An 18,977-nucleotide genomic window follows, 5' to 3' on the forward strand; every position below is an offset into this window, starting at 1 on the left:
CCAGCACTTTATAAAACTCTCATAGTTTGAGAACTTTAAATTATGTGTAGGATATTGCTTGTTCACAACTTGAGCTGTGTATGCAAAGACACAGAGTTCAGAGTTCACACATTTTGAATAAAATACTTTTGGGACTCCCTGCTAATACTTTTGGGAATGCTAAAGTCTTTTTATTAGTATTACTGCATTTCATTTGAGCTACATTTTACACTGATATGGCATGATGGCATGATGGCAACATAAACACAGATAACAATGGTATTAAATTGCAGTAGCCTATGATTAAATGTAATGGAATATTCAACTAAGGTAGACTGCTGTTGTTCACAGCACTACGCTATTTATGGTTACTGATATACTCCGAGTCTCTGTCCCTCTCTTAGAGTCAGGCATAGTGAGCTGGCCCTTGGAAGAAAACAGAGACTGCATTTCTTTTACAGTGTCAGGGCATAGGCAGCTAGCGGATGGTGAGGTGATTTAACTAACAAAAAATGTTTTAGTCTAAAAACGTGAGACATCGCTTAGAGCACCTTTATGGACCTTTATGGTCAGATACACAGGAACGTAGCCTGTATTTTATTCATATGGTTGAACAACTAACACATACAATACAATTCATACAATATTGTATGAATTGTATTGTATGTGTTAGTTGTTCAACCATATGAATAAAATACATCAATAGGGTGGTCTGTCATTCACAGTGGTGTTGTAGACCAAAATGCATTAGAGAAGAATTGGTACAAAAGCTCAAATTCGGTTTACTCAGAGACGATAGACCTGAACATGAAATTTGGCAAGAAACAGAGTTTTAAACAACATTTTCATAGTTTGTTAAGAATTTAACTTAACAGTGACATGTAGCTGTTGACCTTGTGACCTTCTCAAAGTAAATGGTAACACTAAAGGGGCTACAAGATAAGATGTAAAAGGAGGAAAAGATTGGGCAGTCTGCAGAGAGACGTGCCCCAATAGGCAGAATCGGACCTTTAAGCAAGACAATGATCTGAAACATCCAGTCCAGTCCACACCTCAATTCATAAAAAAGTGAGCATAAGGCCAGAGTGATAGCAAAGAATCATTCCTGCCTCAAAACCCGGATTGCTGCTCTGCAAAGGTGTGGTCTAGAATCATTGTAGAGACATGGAGAGGCTTGGTATGTATTATAAGAACCATTTTGAGAGCTGTAAATGCTAATAAAGATGTTTCCATTGATTATTTAAATAATTTATGAATCATTTTAGTCATGCCATTTTTTCATAAAAATGTAAAAAAACGCTTCTTTATTTGATTCCATGTTTCTACCACATTGTCTTATAACCTTTTGACATGTGGCAGTGTCATTTTCAGTCAGAACAAACATATTGGCCAGGAGAAAATCAACATTAAATCAATATTTGCCAGGAGTATGAATAATTGTGTTCTTAACTGTATGTATTTACTTTTCCGTAGCTACACCATATCTAATAAAACACGGTTACAAATGTGAAGGTGTTATACTACAATAATAATTCTTTACAGATTCATATATGAACATCTATCTATCTCAAGCATCATTTTTTGGAAAGTCTAGAGCCATATCCAATGAAAAATAAAGATAGTCAGTATAACGACCCTATTTCAGGAGCCGGAGGATGGTATTTTGTGTACAGATATTTGCAGCCCACATAATGGATGAAGAGCTAGAGGATGGTGTATCTGGATTTTGTAGAGGACATATGTTTATAGTCCCCGACATGGACGCTTTAATTCTCTGCTATTCCGCTCAATGTTGGCAGTAGAGGTGTTGGACTTGACAGTGGAAGCAGGCACAGGGGTTGAAGGTTCTGCTTGCTTTTTAGTGAGCCATCTGTGCATTCATGATAGAGGTAAGTTACTAGCCCTAGTAAGTATAAGTAAGTAAGTATATAAGTATATATACTTATTCCCGTGAGGGAAATTTGGTCTCTGCATTTATCCCAATCCGTGAATTAGTGAAACACACTCAGCACACAATGAACACACAGTGAGGTGAAGCCATAGACAGTAAAAGAAATGGACGAACAGACTCCGTCGTTCTCAATGGGAGGGCACTGAGTCATTTTTCAGTTGGTCCCCCCAGTACTGCGCAGACTCGCACTTAACTTTGTGACGTTAGCCATCGAACTGAATCTTGTAATTCATATGATAGATACACAGAAATTCTTCACACTTCCTTCGCCTTCAAAGTCATCAAAGTTAAACATTTATTTATGTATTATTATTAATATCATCCTCACAAGTGATATCAAGTGGTGTTAATGTTGAAACTACCACACATGATCATCTTCAAAAACAGTCATGGTAAAACAAAACAAAAAAGTTATAGCCTTGAAGCTAATCTTCTTTCCATTTTTCTGACCTACAGTCAATCCATCGAAAACCTCTGAAATGATTATCGACTACCTAACGGTAAAACTACTGTTTTTCATTAGGTTTACTTGCCTCTATGCTTTACCTAAACATACAATGCTATTGTAGGCTACATAGCTTTGTTCACGAGTTTCCGTGCTGGCTGGACTACGTTTCTTATCCAAACAATACGGTTATCTCCCTTCAGTGCGTTAGCTTCCCTTCAACCGGACATGCTAAACATTCTTCTTACGGGAACCTAACGTTACGTACGAGGTAGTCGAGTCTTGTTTTGCCTTTTATTGTTTATGTAGATAACACAGAAGCAGCAAGTTTATGTAGATAAACAGAATATCGGCACATGATATATGTTACATGAAGTTATGGGAGTTCAAAAAAATCCGAAATGAATGAGAGTTCTATGGGGTTAGCAGAGAGTTGATAACCACCGCTACATCGATGCTTCTACTTCCGGGAATTCGCCTGCCCCCTTGGGTGAAGCACACACTAATCACGGCGCAGTGAGCTGCCTGCAACAACAGTGGCGCTCGGGGAGCAGTGAGGCTTAAGTGCTCAAGGGCTGGGGCCTCAGCTGGGCCTACTGGTCGGGGTTCGAACCAGCAGCCCTCCAGTTACAAGTCCGAAGCGCTAACCAGTAGGCCACGGCTGCCCCAAATAGCCCTTGCACTCTCTCTCTTCGAGTACCTCCCCAACTTCTCTACATTATGTTATTTAATTAAGGTGGTGGTGCATCCGGTAGGAAGGGAGACACAGAAACAGAGGGGTTCAGGATTATGGCAAGACTGGCTTTGGCTTTAATGGGTTCCAACACAGTAATTTACTATCCATTACTCAGTAACCATCACTATAAGACAGAGCCTTGCATTGTTTTAGTAGCCACTAACAAAAAGTGCTAATTATCCAACTTACTCTATGTACTCTATACAGTGGTGTAAAATGGTTTATTTTGACATGAAGAAATAGCGCCAGCCCCAACCTTCCTGAGCCCTAAGTAAAGGCCCTCTCACTTTTAAAATGCTCCATCTGACCACCTATTACCCAGCGGGAAAAAGGGTTTTCACAGATATGGAAGGTTGTGACCAAGAAATAGAAACTCTGCCATCCATGTCTTTATGGACCTTGCTTTGTGCACTGGTGCACAGTCATGTTCGAACAGGAAGGGACCATTCCCAAAAGTTGGGAGCATGGAATTGTCCAAAATCTTTTGGTATGCATACAGAGTTCCTTTCACTGGAACTAAGGGGCCAAGCCCAGCTCCTGAAAAACAACCCCTCACCATAATCCCCCCTCCACCAAACTTTACACTTGACACAATGCAGTCAGACAAGTACAACAGAGTTTGGTGTGGATAAACTTGACTGGCCTGCACAGACTCCTAACCTCAACCCTATAGAACACCTTTGGGATGAATTAGAGCGGAGACAGAGCCGGGCCTTCACGTCCACACTGCATGAAAATCCAGGGATTTTCGTCCCTGTAAACGCCTGGAAATCTCCCTAATTTTCGGCAGTTAACGACAATTTACAGCCTGTGAACGTTGCGTTTGTCTGTGCCACATATTGTCAGAAACTAAGTGTGACGTGTGTGGAGAGCTTGCGGAGTACTAATGGCTCTAATTAACATATGAATGGCAGCGAAACCATGCCTGGCCAAGCCTGGCTTGAATTTCCTTACTCAGGGCCTGTCCACACGGAGACGCTTTTTAGGTTAAAACGCAGAGGTTTTGCTTCGTCTTGGCCGAGCGTCCAAACGAATCCTGTAAACGCACTGCCCGAAACCGCACTTTTTTGAAACCTGGTCCCAGAGTGGAAAAATCTGAAACCGTAGCCCGTTTGAATTCGTTTAGACAGCGAAACCGCACATCCTGCTTGCGTAGGCTATCGATGATGTCATCGCCACACCTCAGCTGCCCTGGACTTGCACTTATAGTATTGCCTAACAATACTAGTTTTCATACATGACATTACCTACGATTACACTCCGTAAGATAAATATCACAACTGGTGCTGCGCAGCGCCGATAGCTTATGACTTGGTGGACTGAACACTGTTTTTCCCGGTGTTTTTTATGCATTCTAGCTACTGTCAGTGACGCGAGAAGTTATTAGGAAAGTGCGGTGTAAGTTTAGGCTACATTAATTTGTGCGTAGTGCCAGTGTCATTCATTTATTTTACATGTCTTACAACATATATACATGCATTCACAGTCAAGTGAAATCAGATATAAGCATACAAAGACACTTAGAACTCACGTTAAGCCAATGGTAGCAAGCACACTGAATGCGATTGCACGATTTAATGCAGGCAAAAGTATTGACTGTTACTAACAAAGGTTTTATAGCAATATTATAAATGTGGCGACAGAATAGCCTAGAACTTGGGTAAGCCTTGCGTTTAGTAGCATAATTGCGGTGATAGCCAAAACTAATGTGAATCACGGACTTTCCTACAACCAAAGAAAGTAAAGGTGATTAGTAGGCCTACCTGCGTTAGCCAAATAAAGCACGGGACTGCACCCCTCACAAACCGTAAAATAAAGTTTATTAGTTTTACAGTTGACTACAGTTGACAGTTCACCATCAGTCCACACAAACAATTCTGGTTTCCTTGCACTAGCCATTTCGTCGTAGCCTATTCTGTCTGTTTGTAAAGCGCAAGAAGTTTTGGTCAATTTCTGTAAAGAAACAGTGCCACCTATAGGCCTGGGGTATGAAGTAACGTGTTGAGTCGTGTTGAGATGGATCCGTTTGGACGCAAATATTCTTGATACGGTTCCAGGGAAGACGGAGGAAAAAAAGATCGGTTTGGTACGTGTGGACTAGGCCTCAGTATTGGATGAAACCACTACTTTTAAACAAGAAAAAACACTGATTGGTTGGCAGATGTGTCACTATTGGTCACTCTGGGTCATCATAAATGTAAACTCCATATATATATATATATATATATATATATATATATATATATATAAACCTTCTTCTCCGGACTATAAGTCACTCCTGAGTATAAGTCGCATCAATCAAAAAATGCGTCATGAACAGGAAAAAACATATATAATATATATAAGTCGCACCGGATAAGCACTATACACACTATAAGTCGTATTTATTTAGAAATGTATTTCACAAAATCCAAAACCAAAAACAGAGACTATGTAACTGGATTATTGAGGCCAAAAAGATGAAGAGAAGGAGTGAAGGTAGCGATGTGGAGTCACAAGCCGGCAGCAGATTAAATACTCGAGAGAGAAAAAGATGGTTTTAAAAGGATGTGCAGACCGAAGCTGCAGCAAGCAGGTGATATTTAGACATTTATTTCGCAAAATCCAAGACTAAGAAGAGACAGACTATGTAACTGTTACACATTGAGGCCCAAAATATTGAGAATTCTACAGGGAATGTTGAAGACAAAAGAGTGAATAGTGGCAAGAGGCAAGCCGAAGGCTGCTGACAAGGGCCCGACGCTATTGTTAAGCATTTACAAAAGATTCACTGAACAAAAATGCTGATGTGGTACATGAAAATTTCGCTAAAAATGTGGAGAATGCAAAGCAATCAAGCATTTTGGACGATATATTGGCACAAGCTGGCAGCAGAACAAATGCTCGCTGGCCACCTCCGAAAGCGAGAGAAAAAAAGATGCGCATTTAACCAGGGCCTAAATTTCAGCGCGGGATTGCGGGTATTGCGCATAAATTATTACTAATGGCAGCCTTACATTGTACGATTTTGGTCTGTTTTCACAGTCGGCGACTACATTTCCAAAGTCGGACAGAAATCATGGGAGTTGTACTGGAATCGCGGCGCGCGCCCTTCAACTATTGTTAAGTGTAAGGTGCCAATCTTAGCGGTTTTCACACAGATATGCTATTTATGTTTGAGTAGACATAGAAATGTATTGTAGCTGTGGTAGTCAAGTGTCTTTAAGCTAACGAATGCTTTTAGACTGGGCGCATAGTAACTTTGATGGACAAGGGATATGCCAAACGAACACTGGAGGTTCCGTACCCTTGCTGTGTCCATTATTAGGTATGACCTCCCGTTTTGTTCTAAGTGCACTAACTAACATCAGTTCAGTCGTAACAACTGCTACTTTTTAACAACTGTTACAGTGCGAGCTGCATCTAAGTGCACTAACTAACATCAGTTCAGTCGTAACAACTGCTACTTTTTAACAACTGTTACAGTGCGAGCTGCATCCACACGGAGGTTGGACTGCTTTATGCAGGGGTTCGGGAGTTTATGTCAACAGCATTGCCATGACGGAGCAGGTACAAACATTTGAAGTTTACACCTACTGCATTCATAGCGCATGGTTGTAGTTTACTAACTATGGTTGTATCTGTTTTAGGAACGACTGTGTTGGTAGTGATAAAAGCCACTGTTTTGTCTTGGTTTATTTTCGTTCTGTTCATTTCTTTTACTGAGTGCCACACTGATTTTGTCCATACTGGTGTTTGAAGGCCTATGGTTGGTCCGTTGCAAATGATTGCGCTGTACATTGAACATTGAAATCATAGATTAACCATAAGTATTTCCATACGGGAGACTGTTACTCCAGAGGCATAGGGGTCTATGCTTCCGGCTGTAGTTCATAGAGTGACTGACGGCTATTTCCTGACTTAGCACATACACACGGTATTTCCATACGGAGACTGTTACTCCGGGGCATAGTGTCTATGCTTCCGGCTGTATTAGTTCAGAGTTACTGACGGCTGCTTAGTATATTCACACGGTATTTCCATATGGGAGACTGTTACTCCGGGGGTATAGGGTCTATATGCTCCCGGCGGTATTAGTTCATAGATTTATTATCGGGTTTAACCATTGATTTAGCGCATCCATACTGGAAACTGTAGGCTTCCTCCTGAGCCATAGGGGTCTATGACTCGGGTTGATTTGCTATAACTCCGTACTTAGTACACTTACACTGTGAGCATTTAGCAGACTCTTAAAGTATCTGTGATGCCCTCAGACCTAAGCTTTAAGTACTACATTAATCCCCAGAAGGTAATAATCTTAAGCAGGGCTTCTCACTCCTAAGTGTTTGCTGTGGTCACCTTTGTTTGCTCAGCTTGTAGTGCACCTTACCTTGGCTCAGGCCATTTTTTGCTGTGCTGTAAATCATATATTTCCCTTTCTTTTGTTTTCTTTTGTGTTGTGGTGGATTTCTATGACTTAAAGGTCCAGTATGTAGGAAATAATGAAAAATAAACTGTAACTGTAGCGGGGCTCTACAGTCAAAATGTCAAATGAACTGTCTGGGGGCGGGGGTTGTGCGTGTGTGTGTATGCTTGTGAGACGTTCCTCCACAGGTGCTGCCGATAATGGAGACAATTGACAAGACCCGTGATTGGTGGCTGGAGGGGATAAAAGCTGACTCGGCCCTCTCATCGGTGCGTTCCCTTTATCTGCAACAGGCGCCCGGATACTTCACGCACCGCAACCCACGAGAGCCGAGACCTCGGGATTACCGCCTCTGACTTCCCAGCTACAACGGCGAATTGACCAAACATCCGTTCGGACACCGTGAGGGCCGCGAAAGGATTATCCAACGCACCCGATTCTTCACGTGAAGGAAAGTAATTGTGCCGTTGTCTTGTGAGTGGGTTTTACCCCGCGATTTATTGTGGCTACTTTGCTGATTCACTTCCTCCTCCTCGCAGTTCCTGGTGGAGTGCCGACTGTTGACATTCAAGAAGGAGCATTGGCGGCGAGAGGCGCAAGCTACCCTGTTTCAGTGCGAGAGACAAGGAGGCCGAGGCGGCGGCGACTTCCTGGTTCTGTGTTGTGGATTACGAACTGTGGGCTGGGTCGTGAGTGGTTGCTGGACTATTCATTCACCCTCTGTACAATCAATTGTGTGTTACTAGGCTGGCTATAGTTAAGATAGAAGGTCAGGCTGCTCGCTACAGTTTTTTTAGAAGTGTGTGCAGGGTGGGGAAATCCATTGTGTAAACACTACTTTAACGTAGTAGCAATTAACTGTGTGTGCGTGTCACCCTTTGGAGTAACGTGTTGTGCTAGTTCGATTGAATACTTCTACTATTTACATTTGTGGCTATTCTGCCCTTGTTTTCACAATAGTGTGATCTTTTGTGGGTGCGTGTGATGTGATTTTGTTCACGAGTGTGAATCGCTAGTAATAGGCCTACCTGCGTTAGAGTAACTGTGACTATATGATTTCTCTCCCCTCTAGAGGGCGCCAGATCCTCCACACTGGTTTAAAGCAGTATTGTGTAGCTGCTTGCACTTAACTAGCTGCTATCCCTAGATCTTTCATACTGGTTTGAAGTAGTTAATTGGCTACTGGCCCTAGATCTTCCACACTGGTTTAAAACAGTATTTTGTAGCTGCTGACATTTTAACTAGCTGCCATCCCTAGATTCCCCACACTGGCTTGAAGTAGCCAACTAGCTACTTTCTCTAGATCTTCCACACTGGTTTGAAGCACCAGGACCTAGTTACTTATACATATATGTATTGGGTGTTTTTTATATGCCTTTTTTTTAATGTTGTAATAAAACTGAGTTTTATATATATCCAGTGTGTCTGTTGTTGTACCTCAAGGGTCAGTAGCATAATTCCTGCTCCCGTTACAATTTTGGCGTAGTCGGCAGGACCCTTGACGTACACAACAATGAGTAACCGCGAGCAGCCTCAGGTAGCAGGTGCACAGCCACAAATGGTAGCTGCATTTATGCCATGGTTTATGGGCGGGCCATGGGTCCCTAAGTTTAGTGGAGAAGGGGGTGCATCAAAGTTTTTAGAATGGAGAACGCAGATTGAAGCCTTCATCCGGGCCCAGGGGCTGAATGCAGAGCAACGGGTGGACTTTGTACTTAGCGCTTTGGAGGCAAATGCCAAAAGGGAGGTGGTGCTGTTGGCAGTGGACAAACGTGATACTGACACTAAGATTTTAGAGGCCCTAGGTGAGCTGTATGGAGGCCAACAACCACTAGCTCAGCTGAGGGCCCAGTTTTTCAGCTGCAGACAGGAACCTGGGGAGGGTGTCAAGGATTTCATTCTCCGTTTGCGTGAGCTGCATTACAGTTGGAGAGCTAGGGATCCTCTCAACACCGGAACCGACGATGAGCTGCTGCGGACACAGTTTTCCATGGGCCTAAGAACGGGATCGTTGAAGCAGGAGCTACAGAGGCAGCTCCGAAGGACCTCAACGCTCACCTTTGTGGAGGCTTGTGAGGAGGCAAAAGCTTTAGAGCGGGAGCTGGTCCATACAGAGGAAGCCAGTGCTTTCCCAACCTTTGCTACAACATCTCAGCCACGGCCTACTTCCCCAGCCACCGAGTTTCAACAAATAAAGGAAACCCTGCGGGCTGAGCTGCGCCAAGAGCTGAAGGAACAGGTAACACTTCTAGGCAAGTCGATCATAGAGGAGATCCAAGGACACTGGAAGCCACCGCCGGAGACTGAGACAGCCCCTCGACCATCTTGGCGTCCACCACCCAATGCCCCCCAACGTCAACGCCTGGGATCAGCCCCTCCTGGACAGTCCTCCTACCAGTGGGATGCCCAAGGCCGAGCTATCTGCCGTGACTGTGGAGATGCTGGACACATCCAAAGATTTTGCCCACGGCGACGCCCAGCCCAGACGGGTTTTCGGTACCCCCGGTCACAACAGGGCGAGTGAACCGGGAGGGGCCGCCAACTGCGCCCCAACAAAGGCCCGCCATGGTTGGTAGATGCCCCGAAATTGAGGTATTTGTCCAAGGCCAACGAATTCCATGCATACTGGACACTGGCTCCCAAGTCACCCTTTTTAGCCAAACACTTTTCCAGCGCCACTTCGGTGATGAGTGCATACAGGATCCTAGCCGCATATCATGGCTAGCCTTGAAAGCGGCTAACGGCCTTCACATTCCCTATGTAGGCTATGCAGTCCTAGACTTTTGCATTGGGGGACTAGATGTTAAGGGGAAGGGAGTAGTTATTGTCCGTGACGACTGCATTAACACCGAATATGGACTCTTGGGCATGAACGTTGTGACCGATTGTTGGGCCGGGGTCTTTCAAGGTGGGCACCCAGGAGTCGCTGCATTTAAGTCTGTGTTTTCCCCCTCTGCAGAAAAAGTCTGGGATGCAGCGTTCGCCGCCTGCCAGAGGGCCGAAGCATCAGTGACTGGATTAGAGCTCCAAGGTGTGGCTAGACTCCAACGGCAGCCCCCAGTAGTGTTGCCTCCCTCCGCCGAAATGATCGTCTGGGCCCATGTACCGCAAGCTGCTGGCCTGCCCGATTGCCCTGTCCTGATTGAAGACCTGGAGGACCATGGATGTGAATGGCGAGTGGCTAGATCGCTGAGCTGGACCCGGGGAGGGAGAGTCCCCCTGCGTATCTGTAATCCAAACCCATTTCCCATGGAACTACCTCAACGATGCCCCCTGGCCACAGTCACCCAAATCGACCAAAAGGATGTACAGGGACGGACAAGGCTAGTTTTGCGGAATACTGGCCCCCAAATCATCGAGGTCGATGTACAACAGGTGGGACAGACCCTTAGTGATGACCACCCAGCTCTCGCTCTGCATGGTGAAGGGCTAGACGTTGACCAACAGGCCCAATTGAAGGCCCTCTTGGGGAAGTGGTCTCATGTGTTTGCAGCCCATGACGAGGATTTTGGCAGAACAGCAGTGGTCACCCATCAGATTCCCACTGGCACGGCACCCCCGATCCGGGAGCGCTATCGCCCAGTTCCTCCAAACCTCTATCCAGAACTGAGGGGCTTGTTGCAGGGCATGCTCGACAGTGGGGTTGTGAAGGAGAGCTCGAGTCCATGGGCTGCTCCAGTGGTCCTTGCCAAAAAGAAGGATGGCTCGTGGAGATTTTGCGTTGATTACCGCAAGCTAAATGCAGTAACCCACAAAGACTCCTTTCCTCTACCTCGCATTGAAGAATCCCTCACTAGCCTGTCCAAGTGTGAGTGGTATTCCACCCTTGATCTCGCCAGTGGATACTGGCAGGTAGAGGTTGCACCAGAAGATCAAGAGAAGACCGCTTTCACCACCCCCTTTGGTCTATACCACTTTGAACGTATGCCCTTTGGCCTCTGTAACGCCCCAGCCACATTCCAGAGGCTGATGCAACGCTGTCTGGGAGCACAAGTGTATGACCACCTCCTCATCTATCTTGATGATGTCATCGTCTACTCGCCCAACTTCACCACCCACTTGCAACACCTAGCGCAGGTTTTTGGCCGCCTCCAAGAACATGGCCTGAAGCTACAGCCACGGAAGTGCCACCTGTTCCAGAGGAAAGTGGCATACCTGGGACACGTGGTCAGCAGCCGAGGGATAGCGACAGATCCAGACAAGGTAGCAGTTGTCCGTGATTGGGCCACACCTTCGACTGTGAAACAAGTGAGATCTTTTCTGGGCTTTGCCGGATATTATCGACGCTTCATCCCAGCCTTCTCCAAGGTAGCGGCCCCCCTCCATCGACTCCTACAAGGCCAAGCCAACAAACCCTCTGCCCCTATCCAATGGACACCGGGTTGCCAAGTGGCCTTTGACCGTCTGAAGCAGGCCCTCCTTAGCGCCCCCATCTTGGCCTATGCAGACTTCCAGCTTCCGTTCCGATTATACACTGACGCTAGCCTGGACGGTCTCGGAGCGGTCCTAGCCCAGGTCCAAGAGGGAAGAGAGAGAGTCATAGCATACGCCAGCCGCAGCCTTCACCCCACTGAGCGTAATGACCAAAATTATAGCTCTTTTAAGCTGGAACTATTGGCTCTAAAATGGGCTATTACAGACAAATTCAAAGACTATCTATGGGGAGCTAAGGTCACTGTTTTTACCGACAATAACCCCCTGGTCCACCTCGAAACAGCGAGACTGGGTGCAACTGAACAAAGGTGGGTGGCCCAGCTGGCAAACTACTCGTATGACCTACGCTACCGTCCAGGGACAGCCAATCGAAATGCTGATGTACTGTCACGGCTACCGGGAGAGGCAACGGAGCACACTGTGCACACCATGGCCTGCATGGCACCGACAGAACCACCTGCCCTGCAGAAACATTGGGGGGAACAACAGCGGGATGACCCTGATTTGCAACTCCTGCACACCTGGAAGGTGAGCCGTGAACCCCCTGTAGTTAATAACCCCTCTACCTTGTCTCCACAGCTTCGCTGCTTGCTCCGGGAGTGGTGCCGCTTAGAGCTGTGTGATGGAACCCTGGTGAGATGTGTCGCTGAACCAGATACGGGCGCACCGGTGAAGCAGATCATCATCCCAGAAGCACAGGCCCGACCACTTTGGGAAGAGTATCACAAGGCAGCAGCCCATGCGAGTGGTGACAAAATGGTCTCGTTGCTGAGAAGGAGGTTCTACTGGGTGGGCATGAGTACAAATGCCCGGAAATGGGCCGCAGAGTGTACCACTTGTCTAGTTGGGAAGTCGGGAGCCCAACCAAAAGCCCCCCTGTGCCCAATTGTTTCTAGCTACCCCTTTGAGACTGTGGCTTTAGATTATTTGTCCCTTGGGAGGCCTTCAGATGCGTACCAATATATTCTTGTCATCACAGATCTATTCTCCAGATACGCAGTGGCTGTACCAACCAGGGATCAGACGGCTCCTACCACAGTGAAGGCCCTGTGGACTGCACTTATCCTCCCTTTTGGCTGTCCGGAGCGAATCCTCACAGACCAGGGGGCAGCCTTCGAGTCGACTCTGATGCAGCAGCTATGCACGATGTACGGCTGCAGAAAGATACGCACCACCCCGTACCACCCACAAGGCAACGGTGCATGTGAGAGGTTTAATCGCACCCTTTTATCTCTGCTGGGTACCATTGAAACGCAGTCCCAGTCTCAGTGGCCCAGCCGGCTACCTGCACTTCTACAGGCCTATAACAATACCACACACGCCAGCACTGGAATGACTCCACATTATGTTGTCTTTGGCCGCCATGCCAGGTTACCAGTGGATATGTTGTATGACGTTGCACCGCCCCAGTGTAGAGATGGGCTAGATGGGTGGGTCAGAAGCCACCATCAGACTCTTCTGCAAGCCTATGAGACTGTCCGTAACAACGCAGAACGCCGCAACCACTGGAACCAGAGGCACTACAACCGGAACACTCGGACCATGCCACTGTTGCCAGGAGAGAGGGTGTTGATAAAAAACTTCCGTCGCAGGGCTCAAGGTAAACTTGCACCACAGTGGCTCCCAACACCTTTTGTGATCGTCGGACAGCCCCATCGTGACCGGCCAGTGTTCACGATACGGCCAGAGGGTAAAGATGGTCCGTGTCGAACCCTCCATCGCAACAACTTGCGACCATGCCCAGGAGACCCTGTGACGATCGTTAACAGCAAAGAAGGTCACCAAAATGGGTGCCACGAGTACGGGCCAGCCCATCCTCCAGAACCCTTTAGGCCTGCTGCTCCTGTGGTAATCCAACCAGCTGCACCAGCTCAGCTGGACCCTGTACAGACCCCAATGCCAGTGCCAGCCGACATACCACTCAACCCTACAGCGACGTCACCTCTTCCTCTTGCCTCCGCTGCGCCCTCTCATGAAGCCCCTGGCCCAGAGTTGCGAACAGTAGGGACTGGTCAGGATATAATAGCTCCACCACAGACAATAATAGAGCTCTGCCCAGCCCCAGCCCCAGGACATTACCAAAACCCGGAGACACGTGTCCCTAGTCGGTATCCAGCCCGCCACAACCGAGGGAACCCTCCTGCTCGTTACCGACCTTAAAGGTTGCAACAGACCGTGTAACCACTACACCAAACCTGGACTGGACGCTTAGTGCTCGGGACGAGCACTATCAAAGGGGGGTGGAAATGTAGCGGGGCTCTACAGTCAAAATGTCAAATGAACTGTCTGGGGGCGGGGGTTGTGCGTGTGTGTGTATGCTTGTGAGACGTTCCTCCACAGGTGCTGCCGATAATGGAGACAATTGACAAGACCCGTGATTGGTGGCTGGAGGGGATAAAAGCTGACTCGGCCCTCTCATCGGTGCGTTCCCTTTATCTGCAACAGGCGCCCGGATACTTCACGCACCGCAACCCACGAGAGCCGAGACCTCGGGATTACCGCCTCTGACTTCCCAGCTACAACGGCGAATTGACCAAACATCCGTTCGGACACCGTGAGGGCCGCGAAAGGATTATCCAACGCACCCGATTCTTCACGTGAAGGAAAGTAATTGTGCCGTTGTCTTGTGAGTGGGTTTTACCCCGCGATTTATTGTGGCTACTTTGCTGATTCACTTCCTCCTCCTCGCAGTTCCTGGTGGAGTGCCGACTGTTGACATTCAAGAAGGAGCATTGGCGGCGAGAGGCGCAAGCTACCCTGTTTCAGTGCGAGAGACAAGGAGGCCGAGGCGGCGGCGACTTCCTGGTTCTGTGTTGTGGATTACGAACTGTGGGCTGGGTCGTGAGTGGTTGCTGGACTATTCATTCACCCTCTGTACAATCAATTGTGTGTTACTAGGCTGGCTATAGTTAAGATAGAAGGTCAGGCTGCTCGCTACAGTTTTTTTAGAAGTGTGTGCAGGGTGGGGAAATCCATTGTGTAAACACTACTTTAACGTAGTAGCAATTAACTGTGTGTGCGTGTCACCCTTTGGAGTAACGTGTTGTGCTAGTTCGATTGAATACTTCTACTATTTACATTTGTGGCTATTCTGCCCTTGTTTTCACAATAGTGTGATCTTTTGTGGGTGCGTGTGATGTGATTTTGTTCACGAGTGTGAATCGCTAGTAATAGGCCTACCTGCGTTAGAGTAACTGTGACTATATGATTTCTCTCCCCTCTAGAGGGCGCCAGATCCTCCACACTGGTTTAAAGCAGTATTGTGTAGCTGCTTGCACTTAACTAGCTGCTATCCCTAGATCTTTCATACTGGTTTGAAGTAGTTAATTGGCTACTGGCCCTAGATCTTCCACACTGGTTTAAAACAGTATTTTGTAGCTGCTGACATTTTAACTAGCTGCCATCCCTAGATTCCCCACACTGGCTTGAAGTAGCCAACTAGCTACTTTCTCTAGATCTTCCACACTGGTTTGAAGCACCAGGACCTAGTTACTTATACATATATGTATTGGGTGTTTTTTATATGCCTTTTTTTTAATGTTGTAATAAAACTGAGTTTTATATATATCCAGTGTGTCTGTTGTTGTACCTCAAGGGTCAGTAGCATAATTCCTGCTCCCGTTACATAACCATTCCAAAAATGATCACCATATGTTGTCAGAGAGTAAGGAAACACGATGAATTGAAGTAATGGCTTATTTGACAACATTACTCTAACCCGTAAAACCCCGTAAAACCCATGAAAAAAAATGAGTTACGGGGCGGAATCTCTTGGAATTTTCGTTTATGTTTTGAACGATTAATTCTAGAATAGCGTATTAATAATGGGCTAGCGCGTCCTCCTATTTGGGTTGCCAAATTAGCAAAGGCCAACTGTCAACAGCTGTCAGTTGTAGTCATGAACGCCTACGAGAGGCAGGCAAATTTCCAAAATTAAAACAAGAAACAAATTAAGTGGACATCGGAGGAGCTTCCGGAGATGGTGACGTCTTCGTCAAACGAAGAATATCAAGTCTGACGCAGAGCTGGCCATATTTCTCAACAACAGGTAGCCTAGGCTAAACTTCATCTGCATCGCTAACTTCAGATAAATATGTTACGTTGGTTGGAGAGGTATTTTTTGTTTTCACTGTTTCCGTAATGTGTAGTTGGGTCATGGTTGGAGAAACGTTAAAGCAGCTGCAGGTCAACTAACGTTAGCTAAGTCTTCATTAGTACATCTGGCAACCCAGAAGAGGCTCACGTCTGGTAGTCTTGAGAACGTTCACCAGTGTTTTGATTTTGGCCTGCAGAACGTTCGGTAACAATCCTACAAATCGCACCTTTAAAGGATGCATGTATGTTTTTTTATAAACTTTGATATTACTGCAATTATTATGAGACTTCAAGGCCTGTACACATCTTAAGCAGACCAGGCCAGGTGTCAAAGAGTGGGGTGAATGAGTGCACAGTGACACTGGGGCTAGACGGTCAAGAGCAAGAGGATGAGGTAATGGTAACTGGAAAAAAACAGAATCAGACAGTTTTGCATATAATTGTTATGCATGATATGACAAGGGGTCCCACCAATATCCGTAACCTTGGTGGATGCTGATAGGCCAACAGGTGTCTTTCGAGGGACGCGAGAAGGCCCAACTTCAAGGTTAAGGAGTATAAAAAGATAGGCCGCAGCCATTTTGATTTTAGATCTCATCGGGGGCCGCCATCTGATGACATCTCACCTCACCCTATTGCTTGACACCTGGTCTGAACATTGTTTAGACTGGATTATCACTGCAATACGGTGAATAAAGATTCAGCAGTCTTCAGAGATCTCCTGTCTATTCTGTCTCCTTCGGACGCCTTGTCTCAGAGTGCTAATTAGTAATAGTCAAGTGATAAATTGCTAGTGGATTCGAAAGTGGACTAGTTTTTCCACGACAGTGTCCTGTGTGCCACTATTTATTGTGAGGAGACCCCGTCCTGGTTGAACTTTGTGGATGCTCTTTGTAAGTATGCACGTGTGTTTCAGGCATAGTGCAAGCACTAATCTCTGACTGAAAGTGCACAGGACTTGTGCATTTGAGAGCGCTCTCTCGAGGCTGTAGACGGTAATGTTTCATGCAGGGTTCATGTCAGTTAATATAAATTAACATTTAAAAACATGTTCAATTATATAAGTTTTTTCAAGTCGCACCTGACTATAAGTCGCAGGACCTGCCAAACTATGAAAAAAATGTGACTTATAGTCCGGAAAATATGATATATATATATATAGTAACCTGGATTACAGACTACCTGACCGAGCGACCACAGTTCGTCAGATTGAAGAACTGTCTCTCTGACACTGTGATCAGCAGCACCAGAGCGCCACAGGGAACTGTGCTCTCTCCAGTCCTGTTCACCCTGTACACATCTGACTTCTGCTACAACACCGAGTCATGCCACATGCAGAAGTTCTGCAATTGTGGGGTGTATCAGGGACGAGCAAGAGGAGGAGTACAGGAGCCTGGTGGAGAACTTTGTGCAATGGTGCAAACTCAATCACCTTCAACTCAACACTTCAAAGACCAAGGAGATGGTGGTGGATTTCCGCAGGTCTAAGCCCGCTCTGCTACCAGTCTCCATTGATGGGGTCAATGTGGAGGTGGTAAGCACCTACAAGTATCTGGGTCTCCACCTGGACAATAAACTGGACTGGTCAGCCAACACTGACGCACTCTACAAGAAAGGGCAGAGCAGGCTGTACTTCCTGAGGAGGCTGCGGTCCTTCAATGTGTGCAGCAAGCTCCTCAGGATGTTCTACCAGTCTGTTGTGGCCAGCGTCCTCTTCTATGCAGTGGTATGCTGGGGAGGAAGCACAAAGAAGAAGGATGCTGGGCGACTTGACAGGCTGGTAAGGAAGGCTGGCTCTGTAGTGGGAGCTGAACTGGAGTGCATCACTTCAATATCTGACAAAAGGACCCTGAACAAACTGATCAACATCTTGGACAATGAATGCCATCCACTCTACAGCACTATTAAAAAGCAAAAGAGCTTGATCAGCTGGAGACTTCGCTCACTGCCATGCACAACTGAAAGGCTGAGTAAGTAATTTGTCCCCAGGGCCATTGATCTGTTCAATGCTTCACTAAAGGGAAGAGGAGAGATAGACTTCTCTGCTTAGTCTGTCTGCCTCTCCACCCTCTCCATGTTCGAGTACTGACTGCCCACTACTGCTTTACTACTGTTTTACTACTGTTTTACTAATGACTACTGTAAAGCCTAATGTTTTTACTACTGTTTTCCTGCTACACTGTTTTTCATGCTATATTAGCACACATGATCAATGGCTTCTGCTACAATACTGAATGGCTGTAACCCTATTACCTCAACCTGTTCTTGCACTGACATAGTTTTTTTTATAGTTTTTTTATATTACCTTGTCTACATTATACTTTACTCTCCGATTCGTCCATATTATTTATGCTGGTCTCTAGACCTTATTGCACTGTTGGACTACTTTTTGCACCTTCACCATGACACTCACTTTCTTGAGCACCTTGCCACACATAACTGAAGGACTACTGTTGGACTACTTTTTGCACCTTCACCATGACACTCACTCTCTTAAGCACCTCACCATGCACACAGAACTACAGGCCCTGTCACTACAAGCGTCTCATGCTTGATCACCCTCAAGCACACTGGTTTTTTACATTTATTTATATAGTATATTTAGTATTTAGTTTTGTTAGTTTTTTCTTATCTCCTACTGTCTCTATTGTACAGTGGAGTTTGGTTATATGTTTATACTTATATTTACCATTTCTGCTGTAAGTGCATGTTGTGTGTGATGTCTGTATGCTACTGAGACCCCCCTGAATTTCCCCTCGGGGATCAATAAAGTATCTATCTATCTATCTATCTATCTATCTATCTATCTATATATATTGGCATTGTTACCCTATGTAGGCTACCTGACAGCAAGCAGCTTTGGAGTTTTTGAAGTAGGCTGCAGACAGGCAGCTGGTGGATACATAACTGGCATGCGTAAGGTAATGATAAG

At 46.1% G+C, this 18,977-nt stretch overlaps 1 long non-coding RNA gene across 1 annotated transcript; it reads right to left on the reverse strand.

Annotated features, from left to right (window-relative positions):
* Positions 1-1,026: 1,026 nt before the first annotated feature.
* On the reverse strand, positions 1,027-18,696 carry LOC121693871. The gene is made up of 3 exons (XR_006025609.1): positions 18,685-18,696; positions 5,888-5,894; positions 1,027-1,109 (listed from the first exon to the last, which is right to left on the reverse strand). It is a non-coding gene; the product is annotated as an uncharacterized LOC121693871 (long non-coding RNA).
* Positions 18,697-18,977: the final 281 nt, after the last annotated feature.

The sequence above is a fragment of the Alosa sapidissima genome, chromosome 20 (assembly GCF_018492685.1).
Source record: "Alosa sapidissima isolate fAloSap1 chromosome 20, fAloSap1.pri, whole genome shotgun sequence".
Taxonomy (NCBI): Eukaryota; Metazoa; Chordata; class Actinopteri; order Clupeiformes; family Clupeidae; genus Alosa; species Alosa sapidissima.